We start from the raw sequence: 24,229 nt of genomic DNA, 5'->3' as shown, positions 1-24,229 counted from the left end.
GTCATTGTGTCGTGAAGTCGAGTCGCACGTCACTTAAAAAGTGGATCAGGTTTAACTGTCCGCGCCTCGAGTCCACGTCTTACATGGTTTGCATTCTCAAAGCACTGCTGCAAAAACTTATTTGTTATCACACATGCAAAAAAAAAATAAAAATAAAGGTTTATTTTAAAAGCAGGCTGGAAGGACAAACATCTACATACTCCTTATCAAGTCTTAGCCTTGCCATCTGAATATGCGGTGTGAATATTGCCTCACGTTCATACTCTTGCATATGTATTACATTGTCGACTTTGGAATCCTAACCCGGACCATAATGTGCTTCATAAATTCTCTATTTTTGCTGTATTTTGAGCAGTTAAAAGCATCCAGAGTGGTTGCCTGGCCTGCGTGGTCATGACTCCCCACAGCTTACAGCGTAAACCAGCGTGAATGTGAACGTGTACACATTTTTAGGGCACAAATGTAGTCCTCACACAATCTGTTATAAAACAAGCTTGTCCGCGCAGGCGTGCACGTAAACGCACGCACGTACGCAGACACATTCAGACGGCCCAGGACCTTATTAGCGTGCTCGGGGTCTGCCAATTTTTGAACCCCGCTCCGGAGCGCAGCGCGTTTTCAAGAACTGAACCTGACATTTATTGAAACAAATTGAAATAAAAATAGCGAAATTCGAGCCAAGGCTCCGTAACCTTCCCTTGGCCCTCTCACAAAGGTTTGAGCAGTAAGAGGGGTTTTTCAGTTTTCCACAGACATCCCTCAACCCCTCCCACACACCCTGTACAGACACATAGAAAAAAATAAAAATAAACATTCAGTCCGGTACAACACATTGCTCTGTGCAAATTTTTTTTGTCGGATAAAACAGAAAAGGATTTCATCGAGCACTTAAGAGGAAAACCCCCGCTCGCTCCCCCCCCCGATCCGTGATAGACCTCACGTCTCGTCACGCTTTCGTTTTTTTTCATTAGTCGAATTAAAAAAAAGCAGAGCGACGCCCCTACGTTGCAAAAACCTCAGTTCCGCGTTGATTTTTTCTTTTTTTTTTTTTTTTTTTTTCTTTTGCATTTCTGCAAAAGAGCCCAATGGCGTAAAAGTTTAAACCAAAGCGCCCTTTTCTTTTCATAAGAATAAATACAGTGTGATATTGGGGTCAGTGCCACCGGCTGTCTGCTTCAACCCCGCATTCACAAAAAAATATGACTGTTTTCGTTTCTCTGTGTACGTTTTCCGAGCTATGTAATTAGCCCTGTCATCTCTATTGCACGGCCACAGCGGGCGAGCCAACGTAAATGTACAACGGCAAATTGGTATTGGTTAAAAAAAGAAATATCTTGGCTCATAAAATTCCGCTAGGAGGGGTTTCACTCTGCTTTCTTTGTTCAAAATGTGTGCTGAAGAAAAACCTTGGATTACCCCCAGGGTTTAATTCTCTCTCTCTCTCTCTCTCTCTCTCTTTCTGTTGTCAGTCAAAGGGATGGGTGGGTGGCCCGGGGAATACCGCGCAAATAACACGCTTGTTTATGCTGCTCGGATGCAAATGACAGACTGAGGTCACAAACTTTTAGAGTTTATGAAACAAAAGGTGTCTTACATACAGTCGTGCTCCGCGGACGGGATCGGAGTTTTTTTTTTTTTTTCTTTTTTTTTTTTTTCTCTCTTTCTCCGAGGTTCATCATAACTCCCCCGAGGGTCGCGTTTGATCCGGCCCCTCCTCGCCTCGGCCCGATGCGCCGCCGCTCCGTTTCGGCCGCATCTTTTTTTTTTTTTTTCTGCTTTGCTTTCGTATCATTACAAATTCTGACTCTGAAAGTTCAAAACCGGCCTTCCCGGAGGAGAACGGATGATTCCACTACAGAGCAGGAGAGGGCAGCCGGCTGAGACTTTCCTGCTTTTCTGAAAAAAAAAAACTCTGGAAGAAGACAGTGGAGAAGAGTGGGGAGCGGGTGGGGGATTAGAGAGAAAAAGAGATGAGAGAAGAATGTTAGAGTAGTTGATCATCTTGCCATTTTCTCAACAGCTGTGAAGCAGAATGGGCCTTCGTTCAGACTTCTCTAATATATGTATGTGTGTCATCCGTCCCAGACAATATATAACAAATCTTGAGGAATGTGAAATTGTTCTCACGTCTTGGCAGACTAAGTTCATCCCCCTTTTTTTGAATAATATAAATACCGCTCGTTGGAACGATCGCAATTAGGATTAGGCCGCCTTTTCGGAAATGTACCGCGATCCAAAAACAACAGACCTGCGGCTCAAAAAAAAAAAAAAAAAAAAAAAAACAGGCGGAGACGGGGGAGAGATAGTGAAAGAGGGCCGGACGGAGTAACGGACGGATAAAGACAGCGAGAGAATTCTTCGGGTCGACGAAGAGGAAGACAGTTCCGGAAAGAGAGAGAGAGAGAGAGAACAGACTTCCGTGTCGGAGTGTCGGCGGTAGGAAGGGGAGTTTTTGATGTTAGGCAGATCTGGAGACAGCGGCGGGTGCTTGTTTCGGAGAATGTACGTCACCGTGCGATCGTATGTTTATTCACTTGCCTCGAAATTGAATTCGTGTCCTTTAGACTGACGGCGAGTTTCATATCTAGGCCTGATAATGTCATCCTGAGTGATAGAAATATCGGTGGGCGGAATAATGAGCCCGTCAACAGCCGCTTTGTCCTCCTAGCGCTTTGTCGGCTCCCCGAAGACGAAATTCTGACAGCGTCTCAGTTGAGGGTTCGGCACTTGGAGGGGATTCCGTGGCTGAAACTTTCACTTTTGCGGGGCGTGGAATTGTCGGTGGTGTTTGGATGCGAGGTTTTCGGAGGGGGGGGGGGGCGTCGAAGAAGCGAGCGAGGAGCGGAGAGATGGGGGGAGGTGCCGGGGGTTGGGACGGGGTCCCCTGGAGAGTCTGGGCGAGCATTAATCTTCCCCCCTCGACAGCTCCCTGAAAGTTTCTCAAGAAGAGCCATTTCCTTGAGCTATTATAATGCTTCGCTCAAGCACAACCCCTGCGCTGAGTATCTGACCGGATGGATGGAAAGAGAAAAAGAGAGAAGTTTGTTGGACCTCACGAGAAGAATAAATGGGATTATTTAGTTGGGAGAAAAAAAAAAAAGAGAATGGAAACCTGGTGTTTTTGTTTGTTTTGTTCTCATTCAAAAGACAAAAGCACTTCATTATCAAATGACTTATAATAGCGGTTGTGAACAAATTTGTGGGCTCAAATAAACACAATCAATGCCAAACATAGTTCTAATATCTACTCCGAAAATGCGTATGTTGTGATTTTATTCAATCCTTTTATTTTTATTTATGTCCATTCGATTTTTTTCATTGAAATCAAAAGTATTACCTCAGTTCCTTTTATAAAACGTTTACTCATCCCAAAGCCGAGTGTCTTTTTATGTGTCCCCATGAAACACCAAATAATAAATAAATTAGAAAATGAAAAATAAAAAAGTAAATAAATGAATAAATAAATGTATCAATTAATGAATGAAGAAATAAATAAATACAATCCCACCATGAATGAGGAAGCTGAACAACAAAAGATTGACTGCTACTTCTTTCAGCTGCATCCTCTCTATTTATTTTATTTATTTATTTTTTTTGTTTTTGTTTTTGAGCATGGCTCTTCAAGTTTCCAATTCGTATTTCACAGCATCGCCACGATTGCTTCCTGTTCATTTACTGAAGTTATTCCGAAGAAGAAATCGTCGGCTAAAATACAGTCGAAATAGATGACGTGCAAAAAAAAAAAAAAAAAAAAAAAAAAAAAAACACAATTTTTTGTGAAAAAAAATTGCGTGACAATTTGTGTGAAAATTCATTCACGGGTTTTATTTTCAAACACACAAATCAGTGTATCTCACTCGCATCAAGCAGCAAGATTCTTGAATTTTATTCCTTCCAATGCGTTTAGTACCGGCAGTGCAGGGAGTGCGGAAGAGTCTCAGACTGCTTTTTGAGCTACGGGAAATCTTCCCCAACACACATCGTACCCACACCAGCAAAGCCGTACTATTACTTTATTCTAGCACCACTCATGATTAAAATTCACCACGGATTGCGGAGGGTCAGGGCTGCTGCCTGGGCTCGGGTGCTTTGAAATCAGACAACAAATTAGTTTCTTGACCCCCCTCCCTCTCCGGTTCAAGGACGGCAGCGGTTTCCTCTGGAAAACCGGGATGGCGATAACGCGATGTTAGAGTGGTGAGTGCATCGACAACGGACGGTTAAAGAGGGAGAAAAATAGGCGTGCGGAGTGGAGGGGTGTGAAGAAAATGCAAAAAAAAAGTTTAGAAAATTCTGAGCTTGATCCGTCGGCCTGCTTTATTCATTTAATTGAATTTCAATTTTTATACGTTTATTTATTTATTGTATTGTAACGCATTGCTGAGTGTAAGTGCGTGTTTTGAGATGATTTGCATTGCAGTGCAGGATGGGTCTAATATTCGATTTCAGAAGGAAATTCGATCTACCGTCCGATTGCATCCATGATTGCGATTAAACAAATTGGAATGGGTGGAGAAAAGTGTCAGGGGTACTATGTGATAGAAGACTTTCAGCCAGAATAAAAGGAAAGGTGTACAAGACAGTGGTGAGACCAGCGATGATGTATGGACTAGAAACTGTTACAATGACCAAAAGACAGCAGGCAGAACTAGAGGTTGCAGAGATGAAGATGTCGAGGTTCTCTTTGGGAGTGACCAGGATGGATAGGATCAGGAATGAGTCCATCAGAGGAACGGCACATGTCCGATGTTTGGGAGAGAAGGTCAGAGAAGCCAGACTGAGATGGTTCGGTCATGTACAGAGAAGGGATAGTGAATATATTGGTAGACGGATGCTGGAATTGGAGCTGCCAGGCAAAAGGTCTCGAGGAAAACCAAAGAGAAGATTTATGGACGTAGTGAGAGAGGATATGAAGGTAGTTGGTGTGAGAGAGGAGGATACAGAAAATTGGGTTAGATGGAGAAAGTTGACTCGCTGTGGCGACCCCTGACGGGAAAAGCCGAAAGAAGAAGAAGAAGAAGATTGCGATTAAACAAATTCTTCACGACATTAGTGACGATATCCGAAACGTACCTGGAGGTCTCTGGTGACGGGAAGACAGCTTCAGAGTGGACGTACCTGTCATCCTCTTGTCAAATCTGAGTGAGAGACAAAAAAAAAAAACCTGAAATATCTTCCCGGGTTGCTTTACGGGCTACTTGGAATGGAACTGATGTCTTAAGACAATCTGCTTCAGAAACATTGTCCAATCCACTACCCGGAGTAATGGGTCTTCCTGGATGTTAATGAGATGTGATTGTTACCGAGCTACAAGTTTGACCTTGTTAGCGTCAAAATTGCTTGAGTGTGTCAGCCGTGAGGAGTAAAATAGAAAATAAAACACTTAATTTATCATCACGCACAAAGCGCTTGCCTCCGAGAAGCTTGATAAAACGCTGCTTTGTTTTTTTTTTTTTTCTTCGGTCTTTAAAGAAAAATACAATTAAATATAGCCCGCAGAGCAATCTTCGGGGGGGATCTATCATGATAGGCGAATCCAATTGCATCGGGCTTCTCTGTCACTGCCCATTTGATGACCTCTCGGAGACTGGTGAGCAGAACACTCCGGTGTCAAAGAAGAAACCATCTCTCCCGCGCCCACGACTGTGAAAACTTGTCCATAATCTTCTTGATGGAATCTGTCTTCTCCCTTTTCGTTAGGCTACCCGTGTTGAATGATGGTATGGAAAATTGAGACCGAGGTCTGACGCTTAAATATCAATTTCGCAGACGGTCACGCTTCACCTATTGGTTCTTTATCTCCTGTTTTATTCTTCTGCGGTTTGTTTGACTCCAGGCCACCTAAAACATCATAGACTGCTGCTTTGTCCTTCAAGTCCTGATGTTGTTTAGCATTTTCCCGTAACGTCGGTTATCCATTGAAACGTGTCGATTTTTAGGTCTGCGCCCCTAAATGTATGGGTTTGGCTGTTAATATGTGTCTTCGCTAACATATTTGGGAGGTCTACTGAAAGTGAATCGGATACTTACGACAAAAGAATATCGCCCCTGGCAGCAGAAAGGCAACTCTTCACCTCAGACATGTTCTGTATTCCAGCAAGATTCAAAGAAATCAAAACTCCGAGCGTCTGACTAATCTGTCCGACCAGACCGAGCTGTTCCACCCAATTGGGACCGGGGATGCTGCAGACGATGCGAGAAGAGCCCGAGTTGGGAGAAAAGCAAAAGGTATACGGGTTCGGATATCGGCGAGCCAAGTCTTCCTACGCGTTATCTTTAGAGAAACATGCTGTAGCTGCTGTCGGCCCGGAGGGTGCAGTTTCAGTACGGCACGCCGCCGCTGAAAGACCACCAGTCCTAAATGTAGAGACCCTTGGTTACTGCAAAGTATCATAATACTAATAAGAGAATATAAGCAAAGAATTTCAAAGGTAATTTCAAGACTTAGCCGACATGGTAGCGGTAAGTAGTAGTGCCGTGGTAGTAGCGGCGGATTTCAACAACCGCTTCTCAAGGCCAATGATATAATATTATAGCGGAGTCACGGTCCAAAGAAAAAACAGATTCAAGCAATCATGACAGTGGTTATTCTCTGATACCCGATGCCTGAGGCAGCATGGCAGTGCGGCGGTTAGCACTATCCCCTCACAGCTGGCAGATCCTTCTTTGACTCCATTGGCGGAGTTTTCGCCGTGCCTATTTAGGTTCTCCCCAGATTCTCTGGCTTGGTCCTACAGACTATAAACCTGCAGGTGGATAATCGATGACTCAAACTCCAGAGTGGGCGTAAACCAAAGATTGAATAGCTTTTTGTGCTCGGGCCGGCCGATATCTTCTGGGGATAGGGGCGTCTGAATAGAGCAACTGATAACGAAATATTTGGTGTAACCGTCCTGCCAGTAAATCTAATAAAGTAGAATTAGGTATGATTCAACATCCTCCCACCTGCAGGAGATCTGTGTTGGACCTGGCACCTATAGCAAGCGCTGCTCATCAGACAATCTCACTGGATATATAGAAAGAAGGATGTCTTGTACAACAATATGGCTTTTTAGTCACCGGTTCTTCTGAAATCTGTCTTTATGTAATGTAGCTGTGCTCTTGTGAACTGACCCCTGAGACCGGCCATCCCAAAATACTTCTAAAAAAAACTTATGTGAACATTATCTCCATAAATTCAGTACATTTTTTTTTTTTTTTTAAGTTCAAATCCATGAAGTGTCCACACGCTCGGTCCTTGTCGAAGTAGCGAGGAGAATAAGAGGCCTCCAAATTGTGGGGACGGAATACAAGTACAATTAATAGGGGTCATAAGACAAGAACATGGGGAAAAATGTAGACAAGCGCCGTTACACTCGTGCCATGAAAATGTGCGCGCGTGTGTGTGTTCGTGTGTGCGTGCACGCTTGTGTGTGTGTTTACGGCAGCGGCGGTGAGGTATGGGGAGATGGCTCCTGTGAGTAATGGCTCCTGTCTGACAGGGCTCTGGGAAATGGAGTCAAAACGATCGATATGTTATAATGTTAACAACGATCCGTCCTCCCATTGTGCTGCCTGAGACAAATCTATTAAAGATCCATCCCATCCCGGTCATCACCATCTACCACCGACAGCATAAAGGAAATGAAGGAGCGAGAGAAATGAAAAGAGAAAAAGCAAGAATGGATGAATGCTAAAAACAAGGCGCGTTTCAAAGCGGAGCTCGCATTGTCTCAGAAATTGCGCCCTTTTTTTTTTTTCTTTTCTTGTTCTTTTTTTTCTTGCTGTTGCTATGTTTTGGCCAACATTTTTGTGTCAGAGTAAAGCAATTCACCCGCCGTAACATCGAATAACCATCAACAACGATTACCGACGATTCAGACAGCTTTTGATGCGTGCGGCATTTAGAAAACATACCTCGCAAACACAACTTGTTTCTCAAATGCGTTCGATGACGACCTTGTCGAGGATACAAGAGTATCCACCAGGCGACGAGTGTTTTAGATTTTTTGTTGATGTTTCGTGATGGCTTTTAATTCCTGAGATAGAATTAGCGGTTTGAAAAGTTCTGATTGATTCTGTTTAATCGGCCGCTGAATCTCCCCGGAGAAAAAATAAAGGATAAAACATTCGTTCTTTCTTTTCCCCATAAGCTTCGCATGTGTGTGTGTGTGTTAGTCTTTGCGGTTGTAAGTGACCTTTAAGGCATGAATGAACGGCGGGGAAACTTTCTGTCGACCGAGTTTGACCCGCAACATGCGGAATTTTCATTGGAGAGAACACGAAGACAAACAGTCGCAGAAGCACGCAACACTATCCATGTCCATACCGTGACATGGATGGATGAGAGAGGCACGGTCAGCCGAGGCTGGAGATCGGTTCAGCTGATTCGGGACCTTCGGATTCCGACGCAACCGCACACATAGATGTGTAAATAAATACTTACGATGAAAAATCGCTCCGAGAGCACATGAGGGGGAAGCGTTTGCGGTGAGATATGTCTAAAATGTCGGGTCAAGTTGTTACGGGACAAGTCGTGATCTAAGAAGCATGAAAAAAATTAAAAAATACAAACAAAAACATAGTAATATGTCAGCTTTGTACTTCACGGTTGCGTGGAAGTCCAACAACTGTACATTTGGAGATTGCACCATCTCGACCTCGTATGTAAGTACCGCTGTTTTGCATGGAGGGGATCAGCTTAAGAGAAAGGGCCCCCTGCTAACCCTTCCTTCCTGACCCCCCAAGCTGCGGACAGAGATCGAATTCTCCAACCCCCCCCCGCCTTCCAGATGTGAGTCTGGGGACATCTTGAAGCTTCAGTAATATGTGTGTAGGGCACACTCCCGTGTCAGCAATGTCACACCCCGTGGCACTTGACGCCACCGGCCTGTCAATGAGATTGATAGGCCTGTGATACCGATGTAATGTAGGGGCGGGGGCGAGGGGCACATGTTTGGATCCTCTTGCTCTCTGTGACGCCCGGCCCCCCGCTACTCAGTAACATGCACCTCTTTGGTATTTTTTCCCCGCAGTAGCTACCCTTGCGGGCTACATGTGCACCGCGGTCCCCTAACATGTTTTTGTCCGACTCAAACTCAGCGACAATTTTGAAGCTCTTCGACCCAAAAAGGGTCGATCGCTATAGTAGCGCGCGCTCCGTTCCACAATGCTCAGAAGGTTATTTTTTTTTTTTGGAGGGTAAGCTTATCAGATTTTACTTTTATGATATGCACTAGTTTAAATTGAGCTGTAAGGCCATCAAGCGTTAAAGACTGAAGATGTCAATTAAATGGAGAGTGGCAACATTTAAACACCTCTGACGACGCCATTTGAATATTTAGCGCAATTGGTGTTTAGTGTTGCAATTCTGGAGAGGACTGCCGGGGACCTGTCATTACTCGGCATGTGCCAAGGCCTTCCTGATTCAGGATTGGGTTTGCACATCAGCAGGTGATAATTTATGTTCAGGGCAAGGAGCCATGGTGGGACCCCTCTCAATAAACCGTGACTGGAGGGTTAGACGTCGACTTAGCCGGGGAGTCACTGTCTTTAACTGGGACAAATTTTGATTTTTGCTGTGTCTTCAATTGGTCAACAAATATTTCTAATTTAAGTGCCGCATTAACGGATATGAAACTTATCTTGGCGGTTTCATTTTTTAACCCCTCTCTTTTAAACGTGTTATTCTTGAACGTACATTCTACCGTCCGTTCACGGGAACCCAAAACCAGCAAGATGAGACATACCACAAGATGATTCAAAGAGATAGAGATATGCATCTTTGTATGCACGCCAAGAGATATCCAGACAGACAAATACTCCCAGACAGATACATTTGCACAGGCAGAGCCAACAGCTTTCTCACCAAAACTCCAGCCCAGTCACACTCACACAGCCTCTAACCTAACCCTAACCTTGTTACATTGCTCCCACATAGCGGCGCAAATTCTAGCCCACTCCATGAAAAAGCATTTTAAAGCACGTAAATCTCTGTGAACACACATACACATTCAATGAAAAAAACACTTACACCGACAAGAACGTATTCACCCGCTGAGACAAATGTACCAGTAGACGGACAAATGCACCCGCAGAGTATACATTCCTATATATACACACACATTCTCAAGGGATATACTTTCCCTTGGGGTGAATCTGCTGACTGTGATACACATACATCAGCATATGTTCTCAGGGTGTCACAGGCAGAAGTCACTCTATGATTTTGGTTTATTTCACGTCATGCAGAAAAATGCGGTTATGTAAAAATCCCATCAAGGCAATTGTAGCCGTTTAGATAAGTGCTGTTCCGCAGAAGAAATGCTCTAAATCAGCCCTTGACTGTTTGGTTGTTCTTGTTTCTCAAGAGGCACGAGAGGCAGGACAGGTGGAATATACACTGCAGAAATAGAATGGGAACACGGAGGATCTTTCAGAAGCGCACACATGTATGTGCTTAAACATGTGTACGGAATCGTACGAATGCATACACATACAAGCCCGGGTTTTCAAAATGCGTCTTCGCACCCGTGGTAAATAAGTCCACATGTAGCCGAGCGGATACTATTACACAAGCGCTGAAATTAAATTAGCCAATCCAATCTCATTCCGTCGGTGAGCGGTGGGGTCCATCTGCAAACATCAGACGATCTCTCTGCAAATGAAGTATTTACTCTCACTGTTTAAAGCGCCTCCTTCCTCCCAACCTGCAGCTCAATAAGCACCCCTGTGTTTATTGAACACATTGAACACATTTTCATTACCTGTGGCAAATTATATTTTAATCCACGAGGACCATTTCATGCAAGAAATTGTTTGAATAGACTTTGTTTGATGCGCTACCTCCATGGATTACTTGCCGGCAGCGGAGACTGAGGGCAGCTTGTCCCTTTCTTACTCAAGATGAGCATTAATAAATAGTTAGGAATCTTACTTACATTTGGTGTTTATCACAGTTCTCTGTATCTGTAAATCCTTTCGTTGTTTTTTTTTTTTTTTTTTTTTTTCAGTTTTTATCATCGTATTTACCCGCTCTGCCCCCGAAGTTATCGGGGGAAAAAAAAAACAAAAAAAAAAACGGAAATATTCAGTACAATGTGTTTTCATCATTCAGGTTCTCCTTAAGCCAAATGGTTGCCGGCTTATAAAACTCCTTAGCTCTCTAGAGTTCTTAAGTCATCTACTTTGATCGCTCTGCTATTTCAGTGCCCTAATTGCCCCTTAATTTGCATGGCCAACAGACCTTAGAATTGGGGGCAGATAAAGAAGTAAGGCTTGGTTGAAAACAGAGACCTTCTATATAACAGTGAGTATGCTTCATTGCCTCACGGTTTTTCATCGCCCTCCCGATGCCTCCGGAGCGTGGCCCCCCCCCCCCCCCCCCCCCGCGCTAATGTGAAGAAGAGCTAGCGGTGGGACTGCGACCAAAGGTTTCAAGTACCATTATTAGTAATGTTAGCAGGGGAAATGAAAGTCGGAGCAGAAATCTTGCCTTTACGTGTGTTCTACGTGTGAGGAATGTCCAAGTAGAGGTGCTATTTCTTTAAGCGAATTTAAAACAAACCAAAAAAAAAAAAAAATGATAGAATAAAAGAGAAACAGAAAAATACGCGACCTCAAAAGAATCTAACGGCAACGACGGATTTTACGATCGAATTATAAGCGGACGACTAACCGCTGAATGAGGCCGCGAGTCGACGCTGTAGATGTAGCCCAATTTACAGTGTCACTTGACCTTGGCCAAAAGTGATTATTTCTTGGAGGTAACCATTACTAATAGCTCTTGACAAGTTGTTAAATTACCCTAAAAAAGCCTTATATTGGCAAGAGCCGGATATCCCAACAGGAGATATCTAGCACCACCTGTTTGTTTGGAGGGCCAAAACAAACAGGGTGACAGCCAAGTCCATTGGCCCGGGGCCTCGTCTGCGGCGCCCCGGGCCCGTCGTAGGTGAGAATGAACCGTGATCTTGGGCTTTGGACAGAAGTCAACAACCCGGGACTTCCTATCATCACAAACAAGAGGGCAAAATAGTTTTTTTTTTCGTGCATTTCTCTTCCAAATGTATTTGCGGCGGTTTGTGAAAATGTGATTTGATGTAATTGCATCGATAACTCCGCAAATAAATACTATCTGTTGCACAGCTAAATGCTTTTTTTCATCTTGCTTTGTGATTTTGCTTTATATGATCAATTTTGTCAGACTGATACCCCACACATGCACCGCTGACACCACTCAGGAATGAATACACTTGATAAATACAGTGCCGAGGTCTATTGTAGCACAGATATCAAGGTACATAGACTTTACAATGCTATAGAATCGTTCAAAATATCTTCCCAAAGAGCAACAAAGTGGCGATAGGCTTATGAAAAGGATCGGAGGGCTGCAGGGAAAGTCAAAGCTCTGGCGGCTCTTGGTTTTTAAACAGGGCAGTTATATTAAATCTAGTGCAACTGTTTCACTTATGTGCGCGCTCGTGACCAGGTGGCAGTTCTCCAGCATCACATTCTGCCTGAATTAATGGAGGACATTCGCAGCCCCGGGATCATTTATTGGAAAATGAAAATGAGTATAGACACTGCGAGCGGGGGCCAACTGACTATCAGGTCACTTTATGAACAAATTGACTTGATGTGTTAGCATGTCGATGCAACAGCCGTGCCAAGTTCCGTCGCAATGTCGTAAATACTGCCCGCGGCTCAAAAGAAAAATGCGGAGGAAATCTGGACCCATCGCTCATGAGTCACTTTGATAAGTCACTCTTTGTCTTCAGAGAGAAACGTGCTGATGCCAAAAATTTGTCGGCCTTTTCAGGTAAGCCCTTCACACTTCTTTTAATTCGCAGCAAGCGCCGAAATGGTAAATGGTAACGAGGGCTAAAGGTTAGCATACTCCCTTTTACTAACACTAAGTTTATTCTGCAATTGCACATAATGAAAAGTTTGATATCCACGCATACCACACGAATACGTTAATATACGTAAATATCGGGTGTTGACGATGTTTGAAGTTCAGACTTCTAATCCTCATCGCATCACATCATTTCTCAGGATCAGTAGCCAAAAAAAAAAAAAAAAAATGCTAAATGACCACATGTGTATTTCCTGTGTTCTTTTTTTAGAGGCGTGATGTGATGAATGATATCAGGGTATGCTTTTAGGACACTATCTCACCACACTCTTTATTAGCCAAAATATATTATATTTATCAACTTTATGAACTGGAGACTTGTTTGAAGAAATAACAAAGCTTTTGTTGCCACAATATCATTGATGTAAATCTGGTTTTCAGATTCAACAATATGTCAGGACATCTGTTGTGCAAAGAACAGGAGGGAACCACACTTTCATTTCAACATTCATAACACCGGGAATATTTTGGGACCTATCAAGATGGTTGTTTATGATGTGATTTAGGTTCCTTCAAAAGTCCTATTTAAATCAAATGAAAAGCACGGGAGAGGGCGGACCACACAAAGCAACCCCCCCCCCTCTCGCCCGGTTCATGTTCCACACTGGGAAAGCAATTGCAGACATCCAGTGTAATCAGATAGGCAGATAGTAATTGAATTTACCACGGCAGGACGTGTTTCCAAGTTGTGGAACGGAGCTTAACGTTGCCTCTGTACTTTTGTCATTACACCTCCAGATCCACCAGTGTATGGCGGGAAGGGAAGGGGAGAGGTGGGACAGTAACACCGTGGGTGTGATGCGAAGGAAAAAGGGAGCAAGGTGCATGAAAAATGCAAAATTTGCAGTCTATTGAGCGGTTAATTATTATAATAGTGCCAGGAGGAGGAAGAGGAACTTTCTTCTGGTGGTCGGTTCGGGTCTGGAGCGGCGGTACGATACAACTGGACGGGGAGGAATTCACATTCGAGGACAAAGAGAGTCTAAATGTCGGTCGTGAAGAGGAGGACGCGTTTTGGGGAACAATGAGGGAAGATTGGAGCCGGGGTGACAGAAAATGCTGGAGAAATTGGACAGAAGTAGGGAGGGAATTATCAAGAAACTTGAGCGAAAGAGATGCCGAGGGAAAGCGAGCCAGCGAGAAGTGGAGGAGCAGGGGAGAGGAAAGTGGGGGAAATTGAGAGGCTCCATAGCACTTTCTTTTGCAAGCTGACAGGGCTTGACGCTCAACTAACAGGGCTGTTTTGACAGGTGTCAGATGGTCCATATTACTATTTCACCGCCGGGCCCTTGGGACCCTGCATCACGGGCCACAACAGGACTGGCCAAGCTGGAAAAAAAAATAAAGAAAAAAAAAAAATGGCATGGCAGGAGAATAAAAAACACTACACTTGACATACCCCCTCTGCAGCTCACTGAGTCCGCTCAGCTCGGGCATCTGCTGTGCTTTAGCCACAGCCCGTGGTAGTAAAAGAAAAAAAAAAAAAAAAGTCCATTCACATTAAAAGGTGTTTGTGAGAATTCGAATATGCCGGGTAAAGACGTGAGCATAATTATCCGAGGCTCGGCGGAGGAAGGGAGATGAAGACGGTAAATTATGTCGATTTTTTTTTTTTTTTTTTTTTTTTTTTAGCGGTTATTCTCAGGAGCGTTATTTTATATCGCGACACGACGGCGGAAAAGTTTGTGCTTCTGCCTCATGACAAGGAGGTCCCTGGTTCAGTTCTGATGGGTAGCCTTTCTGTGTGGAGTCTCCATGTTCCCCCCGTGACTGAATGGGTTTCCTCAGGGTTCTCCGGTTTCCTCCAACAGTCCAAAAACATGCAAAAGGTTCATTGGAAATCCTGAATATCCCAGACTTGAGTGTAGGGCAGTGAATGGCTGTATGTCTCAATATGACGTGTAAATAAGTGAGTGAATGGTTGTTTGTATCTGTATTGTGACCGACTGGTCAACAGTCTGTGCTAAATGGTATGGAGAAGGAATGAATGAACTAATAATTATCCCTGTATATATGATGATTTCTTTCATTATTGAAAAAATGTATATATACTGTATATATATAAAAAACGCCAAGCTGGACCCGAATATATGTATATATAAAAAAATGTTAAAAAACGAACACATTATGAGCCAAAATAATTCAAACTGCGATGCATATTTTGTAAAAAAAAAAAAAAAAAGTAATATTCACGGTGAGCATTGCAAATGTGCCATTTTTTTCTTTTTTTTTTCTTTTTTTCTTTTTCTAAAAAACTGCTACCCTTGCAAGTTAAGCGGGACTCCGCCGAAGGTAGAATCCTCAGCGGGAGACCGACCTTCACTCTCATTACACCACACAAAAAGAGAAAACTTTTTGGCTGTATCTAAATCCATGTAATTGTCAACGTAGTCAACGTAAACTTGCATCTTCCCATCAGGAAGGGAAATAATGATAACAAAAAACAAACACAAAAAGGGTGATGGGAGTTAATGGAAAAATAACTGCATCTTGCTCCGGGCATATTTACATCTTTCAAGATAAATGAATCATTAACAAAGGAGGCGACGCCGCATCCTTACTTTTTCTCTTTTGAAAAGTTAGAAGTAAACAACCCGCGTTTGCTTCAAGAGACGGATCTCGGCGGTTTAATCCAGACTTGCGACAGTGGCTAATTTGTGGACTCGGCAGGCGACCCTTCCGGTTCCCCGCTGGGATAGTCATCGTCAAAAACCATGCCTTTTTTTTCGCAAGGAGGACCGGCAGACTAACTTTGCATCGGCGAGCGGGCTCTCGAATCGTATTCGTCCTTAGTATTTTCTCTCGGCAGCAAAAATAACAAAGCGTTGCACACTATGTGTGTTTTATGAGCTTTACTTTTCAAGATGACTCCCTGCACACAGCTTGGCACGAAGCTGAATAGACTGGATTTCTTCCCAATTTCTGTGTTTAATATTGTATTTGGTTACACCCGCCAACTCTGAGGGTAAAAACTGCCGATGTCAGTTCTTCGCCTTATTATGATTTGACTGTCAGTATCAGTGGGAGATATCCAGACACAAGGAGTGAGACATGAACATTTTCTTTTACTGTGTCAGTTTGGATAATTTCTCTCTTTCAATGAATCTTGATTTTTTTTTTTTTTTTTTTTCCAGTTTTCAAAAGTTATTTTTTTCAAACTGTACACAGCATGAAATCAGAAGGACCAACAACGCGCTGTCTGGGTTGGGTTTCATATCTGTCCAAGAATATTTGACACTCGTTGGTCTGGCTCATTGAGGAAATATTTGTAAAACAGGATATTTTCCAAAATGGGAATGTGTTTTCTTGTATGCAGAAAAAAATCCCAAGAAAGTCAATTTTAAAATCACACTTTTAGTGTCTCACATTTTTGCGTCTGTTAAACAGACATCATAGCGTCGCTGTGACGGAATATGTATTTATTGATTTAGTTGTTGAACTAGTATTTAACTATTTATCATTTATTAATGAAGTCATGTTATTATATTTTCTGGTGTTTATTTCTTCCTTCCCTTTTTTGTTCTGTAATTGTCTATTTTTTGCATTGTTTTTAATTTCTTTTCATATATTTTATCATCTTATCTCGTTTTTTCCTTTCTTTTTATTTCATTTTATGCATGTATGTATGAAAGTCTGTATTTATGTATTCATTTATTTGCTCATTTATTTATTTGTGTCTTTGCGTTGTTCGATTACACAGGCCGGCAGCGTCACTGCGCCCGAGATTCTGCACATGGTCCATTTATTTTGGACAAGAGACGGAGAGGTTCTTGTGTGTGACTTTGTGCGCTCAGCATATTTCAGCAGATACTGTAAAGCAATGTCAAGAAAACACGGAGAAGGTATTCATTAAAACTTTATGTGAGGTTGTCAGAGCGCTTGAGAGGCTTTCTATTGTTAAATCATAGTCTTGTCAGTGATTTTGGCATCCCTAAAATCCTAACCACTGCTGTCTGGACAAATAGCAATATTTCACATCAACATTAGCTGACATCTGACAACTTCTGCAGGCATGTGGCCGTAATTTGCAATAGGTTCTGTAGCCGTCCCACAATTCCCGGGGAATTTTGTGGCTGCAGCATTTGGGTAAAAGCGTTGCAAGTACTTGTGTTTTATATTTCCTGAATAAAATGAGAGAATCCCCAATCTCGCTGGGACACGGAGGGTGGATCAGATGCTGCTTCTTGTAGCTGATCAAAGACCTCCTCCCTCCACCAAAGGAATCGTATGGTTTGAGATGTCAATGCGCAGAGAAAGTCGCCTGCATTGGATTAACTATAACGGATTTGAAAGAAACATCTGTCTTTTATTCTAGAGCTATTTTTTTTTTTTTTTTTTTTTTTTAGCTATCTAGTTTTGGAATAAGATCCGCGCGTTGGAAGGCTGAAGGTCAAAACATGACAGCGTTTAGAAAAACACGGCGACAAATCAAAAAAAAAAAAAAAAAAAAAAAAATCATAAAAGGGAATAACAAAGCGTGACGACAAATCAAACAGCTAATAAAAAAGAGCAAATGATAAATCAAAAGGAGAAATAATAAAATCATAGGCATGCACTTTTAATGAAAAAGATAATTGCTTTAACAAAAGTCAGAGGAGAAAAAGTCTTGGAGCGAAGCGCCACGCCAAGCTGGACCCGAATGCACCACCATCTGCAAAGGGTTGAGCGTGGCAGCAAGGAGGTACAAATATGCCATGAGATACACTCCTAGACAGAGAGGGTGTGTGTGTGTGTGTTTGTCTGTATCCCTGTGTTTTAAAGACTTTATCGTGGGACCGGAGCAAAAAAAAAAAAAATTCAAACACGGGCTTGCTAAAGAAATGTCAGTTCTAAAAGACGCATCACGAAAACACATCAATGACATTAAAAAGATCTGAGAAGAGACACAACAAATTTACAAACTGGCTTCTTCAAACAGCGTTATATCCTCAGAGAATTGTTTGAGCCTCCGTCTGCCTCCTGCGCGACTCTATCCAAACCGCCAAACTCAGAAAACTGTTTGTTTTGAGCCGCATATGTGAAAAAGCAACGACGGTCTGGGCCTGATTTTTTATTTATTTTTATTTTTTTGTCATTTTTTTTTTTTTTTCTCAGTCACAAGCACAATCATTTGAGCCTTAAGCTTTATTTATTATTCTATGACTTTAAAAATACCGCAGCCGTCTTTTAACATGGCGAGGAAATCGGACGCTTCCATTTTCCAGAAGTTCATGTTTTTGTGTTCTGAGCTTGCACTAGTTGTCTGTTGTGTCGTCATATTTATCTTTTTTTTTTTTTTTTTTTTACCCCCTTCAGTCATTGGACCTTTTATTTAGTTGTTGCAGGCAGTCAAATTTAATATATTGAAAAAAAAAATCCAAAAGGCACAAAGACCTGTTTGGTGACTTCAAACATTTTTCTTTAATGTGTGACTCCAGATAATGACAACAACAATAACAGCAATCATAATAATAATACTAGTAATAACAATTCCTGACAAAAACTATTTACTTTATATATATATATTCTGAAAACATATACATAGACAGTATGCATTCATATTTTCAGGATATATTTTCAAAAATACACACACATCTATCTATCTATCTATCTATCTATCTATCTATCTATCTATCTATCTATCTATCTATCTATATATGCACTATTTTCAGTATATGTTTTCAAATATACCAATATACAGTGTATACATAAAAAGCATGTCTATATGTATGTGTATGTATGTATATATATATGTATATATATATATATATATATATATATATACAAACACACATACATATATATTAAAGCCTTTTAATAACTACATACTGTATTTACATATATGTATGTATATGTATACATGCACGCATATCATATAAATCATATGAGCATGAAACTTTAGGTGTGACATCTATGAGCAAATATGTCCTTGAATTGTTGAATTGTTGATTGTCTTCCAATAAATCATATTTTGATAATGTAAAAAATAACAGGGGATATGCTTAGAAAATACAGTACTGCGAGGCGTACATTATTTATCTTCTATTTCAGGACAATGGGTGCGAATGGCCCGTTTGTTTAACTTTAATGGAGTATAACATGGATATTTCCTCCGTTATATTTGCCAGTTCTCCCACATCTCAGAAACACTACGCCCCGCTTAGTCCTTCAAACCCGCAAACCTCACGGGCCAAGATCACACTTTGTCATCGCATATTTCTGGGATGCATCACAATGGAACACTAATCTGGTAATTTTATATCGCACTTTATAAGATTTTCTTACCAAAATGTCCTTCAACCTGCATGATGTCATCCTGGCCACCTTAACCGGCTTTTTTTTTCTTTTTTTTTTTTTTTGTATCTTCCTCCTCATGACCCACTTAGCCGCTTTTTTTTTTTTTTTTTTGCTCCGAGCACCGATAACAGGATCGAAAGGGCACGGGACGGGTCGTCCGTCTATCAGCAAAATTGAAGGTTGAGGTTTTTCTGAGTGTCAGTAGCCCCCTGGTTTCCCCTCGTCCAGCCCTTTTTTAACCTCAGCGCAGCGGCCGTTCAGAAGAGAGAATGTGTCATATTCTCAAATAACAGCTCAGGACAGAATTTATTGCGTCAGAATAAGCGTCGAAAAAAGCCAAAAAAGGGACGAGAAAATGTTCCCCGATTTAGTTTTACCCGATATTTCCCATTTCAGGATTTTACAGGTTGTCCTGTAACATCCTTCGACATCCCCCCGATCCTTCAACTTGAAAACGGGATTTTCCGAAACCGAGAAGCAGTTGAGATTTTACCGCAATACCCGTCTTCAGTGGAAACAAGAAAACCCGAACTCTCGGCCAAAGGAGTTTAACGTGAAGGCGCAGGGGGCCGGCGCGGGCGTTTCAACCGGCGTAAAACTGGTCTCCTGGCCGGCTCTCCCGGTGTTTCATGCCCCAGTTTGACACCACGCTCACATAACTTTCCAATTAAGCCACAGCTCCGAACCAAGAATGTCATCCCCGCTGAAACGTGGAAAATGGATAAGGCGTCGCAGCATGTGCGCGACTGAAGAGGGTGAAAATTTATGGGACGGTGGACTGAGTGCGCCGGCGCTCCGGCTACTCCGGCTGGGCCGTATTCGCGCCGTCATACTTCCAAGTTAAACACTCCCGTCGAGCAGTCGAATTCTGTCTGCCATCTGTTTGCACTCGCTAGAGTTCGACACGTTTTCTGTTATCGTCTCACCAGATCCTTAACAATTGCGTTTACAATATTTTGACATATTTGTTTGTTTTTTTTTTTTTCTCAAAATCAATATCTCCCATCAATTCCGCGCTCGTCCGATCATTTACATTAACTTGCATTATCTTTGTGATTGATGACGTTAAAGAGAGCGGAGTCGCTCGATCGGCGGGCGGTATTACCATAAAATCTCATAAATCTCAGCGGAGAGAGGCGGCTTTTACAAAGCTGGCGTTTTATGTGCCCTCTATACGCTTTACATTGTTGTCTTTTCTAAATTAGACCTGCGACTTGAGTGATTTATTGCAGAGGCTCACGCCGGCATGTTGGAGGAATTAAATAGGTTCCCTGGAACTGTTCGGCCCGTTTACTGGACCCTTTTGCCGTTCCAACCGTACGGTTACGGCTCTTAATGACTCTCGGTGTGTTTACTGAATCCACATATCCCGGTGTAATGAGGGGGATGGAGAATATGGTCATTGAAGGTGGTGATAAAAAAAAAAAAAAAAAAGTTTGTGGCTGTTTTACACATGCTGTAAAACAAGATGGCGTGTTGATGCGTGTGTGTTTGTGTGGTTATGTGTTTGTGTGTGTGTGTAGGTAGATTGTTTAAAAGAGAATATCACAATAAAGTTGTTTTTTTTGGCAAAGTTGTCGCCCTCACTGACTGCAGCCTGGAGCAAATTGGTTGCTAAGATCATCCCGTTTTATTCTTTTTGGCTATTTTTCAGCGTTTCTTGCTTTTTCTCACGCTTGTAGTTTATTTGTAAGCAATATTTCCTTGTTTTGAGTATTTTTTTGTATAAATATCTGAAGCCCAGGTCTCTCATCTGAATGACAAGACAAGTCAAATGACTCATACTAAGTATAATGGCATTTTGAATTCAAACTTTTCCCCCCAAAACCAAGACGGGTGAGATCTTTCTGGGTGTTCCAGCTTCTTCGTGGAGATGAAAACAACCAAGTCGGATTAAAGTGAAAACAAAGGGCACGTAGAGTAAATGTAAAAGCGGGTGCTCAACGATATCTATCAGTCTAGCGATCCCGTCTCACCCAATCTCGAATGGCATTTGCGGCTTGTGAAAATCCATTTGTGATTTTAATTTTGGCATTCGTTCATTATCTGGAGCACTTCCTGCCGTCACGATGGCGGGGAGCGTCGCATCCTATCTCAATAAGAGTGGCGGGGGTTCGTGGCGGGCCGATCGCCGGTCAATCGCAGGGCCGATCGGACTTTCTCGCCAAAAATGCCTTCGACTGCACTGCGACTGCAAAGATGTGTCGGCAGAAGCAGGATTTTTACTCTTTATTTTAGGATATGAAGCGAGTTGGTGTGAAAGAAGAATAGGGTTAGATGGAGAAGTTTGACTCTCTTTGGCGACCCCTAAAGGGAAAAGGAAAGTAAAAGAAGATTTTCTTATTTCATGAGAATTAGAGACACAAACCTTGCCAGGCCCCTGCATCAAAAAATATTAAAGTTTATTACTTTTGAATTAGAAGGTGTAACCAAAAGCCGACTGTGTCTTTAGAATTCTGCCTGAAGGACACCAGGAGGCTTTGCGACCAAATGCAACCTCTTTGTTTAGCTTCACGGTGTTCATATGTAACCTTAATGTGTGTAAAAAGCATCACGTGGAGATAAACCACCATTTTCAAGTATTTCTATGCAGCATCTATGAGAGCATCGACGGAAAATATCTCAATTTTATATTATTAATTGAGTTCACCGTCATTAACCATCTGCGAGGCCAAGTGTTTGCCACGTTAGCGTTCCTACGCATCAGGTTTCATTATTGTTTTTTTTCCCAATATCATATCAGAGTGTGTTTTTTTTAAATGGCAACATTTAAAAAATAATAATTCAAGGTGAATGAACGGGAGCGCACGGTAAAATAATAAAAAGGTCTCTGGTGAAGGACGCTGACAGCTGTCCTATATCTCTCCTATCCATCCTAATGTGAGTTAATCTCCCTTGTCTGAGGCATCAAGGTATTATTTGACTTTTTATCTGGAATATTGGTGGTTATTGTTTCAATGTGGCCCAGAGTAGCATTTGACCCCGTTGACCCGTCTCACCGCCGCAGCGGGTATCACCTTTTGTTCTGACTGAAGTGCATTAATATTCTGGACTGACCCTCGCCGGCGCTATTTGGAGAGCACTTTTTTTTCCTTCCACAATTTAAATAAATATATCTGTCCGACACTGTATTATGCCATAAAGCTAATCCTGCTGTTCGGTAATGGAAGTTCAAATGAGAAAAAGGTGAGTTCCCTTTAGGTGTCGAGATGTAAAGTAAAAAAAAAAAAAAAAATCAAAATAGTTTGTTCACCCAAAGCAGAATCAAATATTCATGTGTGATTTCCTCCCGTATATTAGTCAGAACCCTCGCTGATCAAAAACACATTGATTTTATTACATTCTTAGTACGTACGGCGTGTTTATCAAGTCCACCCCCGGACCACCGCATGAATGGTAGCATGACCAGACACTTAAAAACTCATTACCCAGCCCCAGCCTTTGGTGTGTTAAGTTATCTCTGTGTGGAAACTGTGTAATAGTTGGACACTTAATCAAAAGAGGCTGCAGGCAAACAAGATATATCACTTCTCTCCCTCTCTTCTCTCTCTCTCTTGCTCCATATTTTTTACCTTTTTCCAAGAGAACTTATCCTGTTAGAAACTGCCATCTCATTATAGCTGCAGAAAACAAATGAAGGGTCCAAGTTACTAATTTATAATTACACATGAAGAGGATATCTTAATGTAAAAAGACGAGGGATACTTTAATCCTTCGTTTTCTTGTGAATGTATACAATTTGCCCCATATGTTTACATTTTGGGATGTAAGGCCCCTTATTGTGCCGCGTGCAGTAACGGTTGACGTTTTAGAATTTTAAAGAGGTACCATTAAGACGCCATGCAAGGAAAATATCTAGGAATGGATTCTTCGCTTTTTCTGGCTATAGACAAGCTGTTTAAGTGCACCCTCTGGGAGCAATGCAAGCAAGATCACAGTTTGTCAATATGCATGTCTGCATGTGTGTGTTCTACACGTCACGCCAAACAATTAACGGATTGCATAAACATGGTTTATGTCACATGATTCCCGCTGCACGACTTCTATGGGTTTAAAGTTTATCTTTCTATAAATATGCGTCTCGAAACGACAACGATGGCACTTATTACGACCCTGAGAGGAAAACCGCTGTGGTAGAAAGTGGGTTATTTATTAGCAAAAAAAAATGAAATAATCCTGGTGTTCGGATCCAGTCGACAGGCAACACAACACCGAACTTTGCAGTCAAATGTGGTTATTTAATTTGCATCGGATTCTCAGAGGACAGATTTGGTGAAGGTTATGATCACTATATTATTCAAAAACTTCCAAAAACAACAGGTACTTGGAGACCGGAGTACATGTCCCTTATTAATAATGATTTGCTGATATTTGTCATACACGCCCCCTGTTTTACATCATGAAAAGCTTAATCCAAACAAACAGAAATATTGGAATGTCAAAATCGGGATTTTAGTCATATTAAAATGACCCCACGTTGATGCTTTTTGTTTGGAATTTTTACTCCAATGAGGAATCGGGCAAAATGCAAAGCGGAGCTGATGATAGCGTTCGTCACTTGCGGAACAAATGGTCAACCACCCGATACGTCAAAAAGGCAGAGTGTGTTTTATATAGCACAAGTCCAGCAGCAGCAGGGGGCGGATTCGGGGGCTGCGGGAAAAAAAAAAATTGTGACTAAAGCTGATTTTATGGCGGTGGATTCTCAAGTAACAATAGCAGGGAGTGGGACCTTAAATCCATCCATCATAAATAACCCCATCTGTCCCTGAAGAGCATTCCTGTTAGCCAGAGGCGGACAGATTTCTCCTAAATGGGTTGATCCATGAGGCTGTTTATTAACCGGGCTATTGATTGATCAAAACGTTACCGCGCCGGCGAGAGATCCGATGCGATTTTTGCATCCGAGAAAAGCTGCTCGTGGTTCTATGTCCACGTGTGTGTGTGTGTGTGTGTGTGTAGTTTGCAGAAAATTGTTGTGGGGAGAGATTGGAATTCGAACAAATAATAGAAAACCGTATGATACGTGCATTCTAATTGAAAAGAGTTTCCAAAACA

At 42.1% G+C, this 24,229-nt stretch overlaps 1 protein-coding gene across 1 annotated transcript in view; it reads right to left on the bottom strand.

Annotated features, from left to right (window-relative positions):
* Positions 1–1,874: 1,874 nt before the first annotated feature.
* hykk.2 (hydroxylysine kinase, tandem duplicate 2) overlaps positions 1,875–24,229 on the bottom strand; it is a 217,096-nt gene continuing 194,741 nt past the window's right edge. Inside the window, exons 8-9 of the mRNA XM_086162330.1 lie at positions 5,074–5,138; positions 1,875–1,912 (exon numbers count right to left, since the gene is read on the bottom strand). The gene's annotated coding sequence lies outside the window, so the exon portion shown is untranslated. The remainder of the gene's footprint in view (positions 1,913–5,073; positions 5,139–24,229) is intronic.

The sequence above is a fragment of the Fistularia commersonii genome, chromosome 16 (assembly GCF_037954325.1).
Source record: "Fistularia commersonii isolate RoL2024-O1a breed Wild chromosome 16, RoL_Fcom_v1.0, whole genome shotgun sequence".
Taxonomy (NCBI): domain Eukaryota; kingdom Metazoa; phylum Chordata; class Actinopteri; order Syngnathiformes; family Fistulariidae; genus Fistularia; species Fistularia commersonii.
Note: the sequence above shows the minus strand (reverse complement) of the source record. Positions and strands in the feature narration are given on the sequence as shown.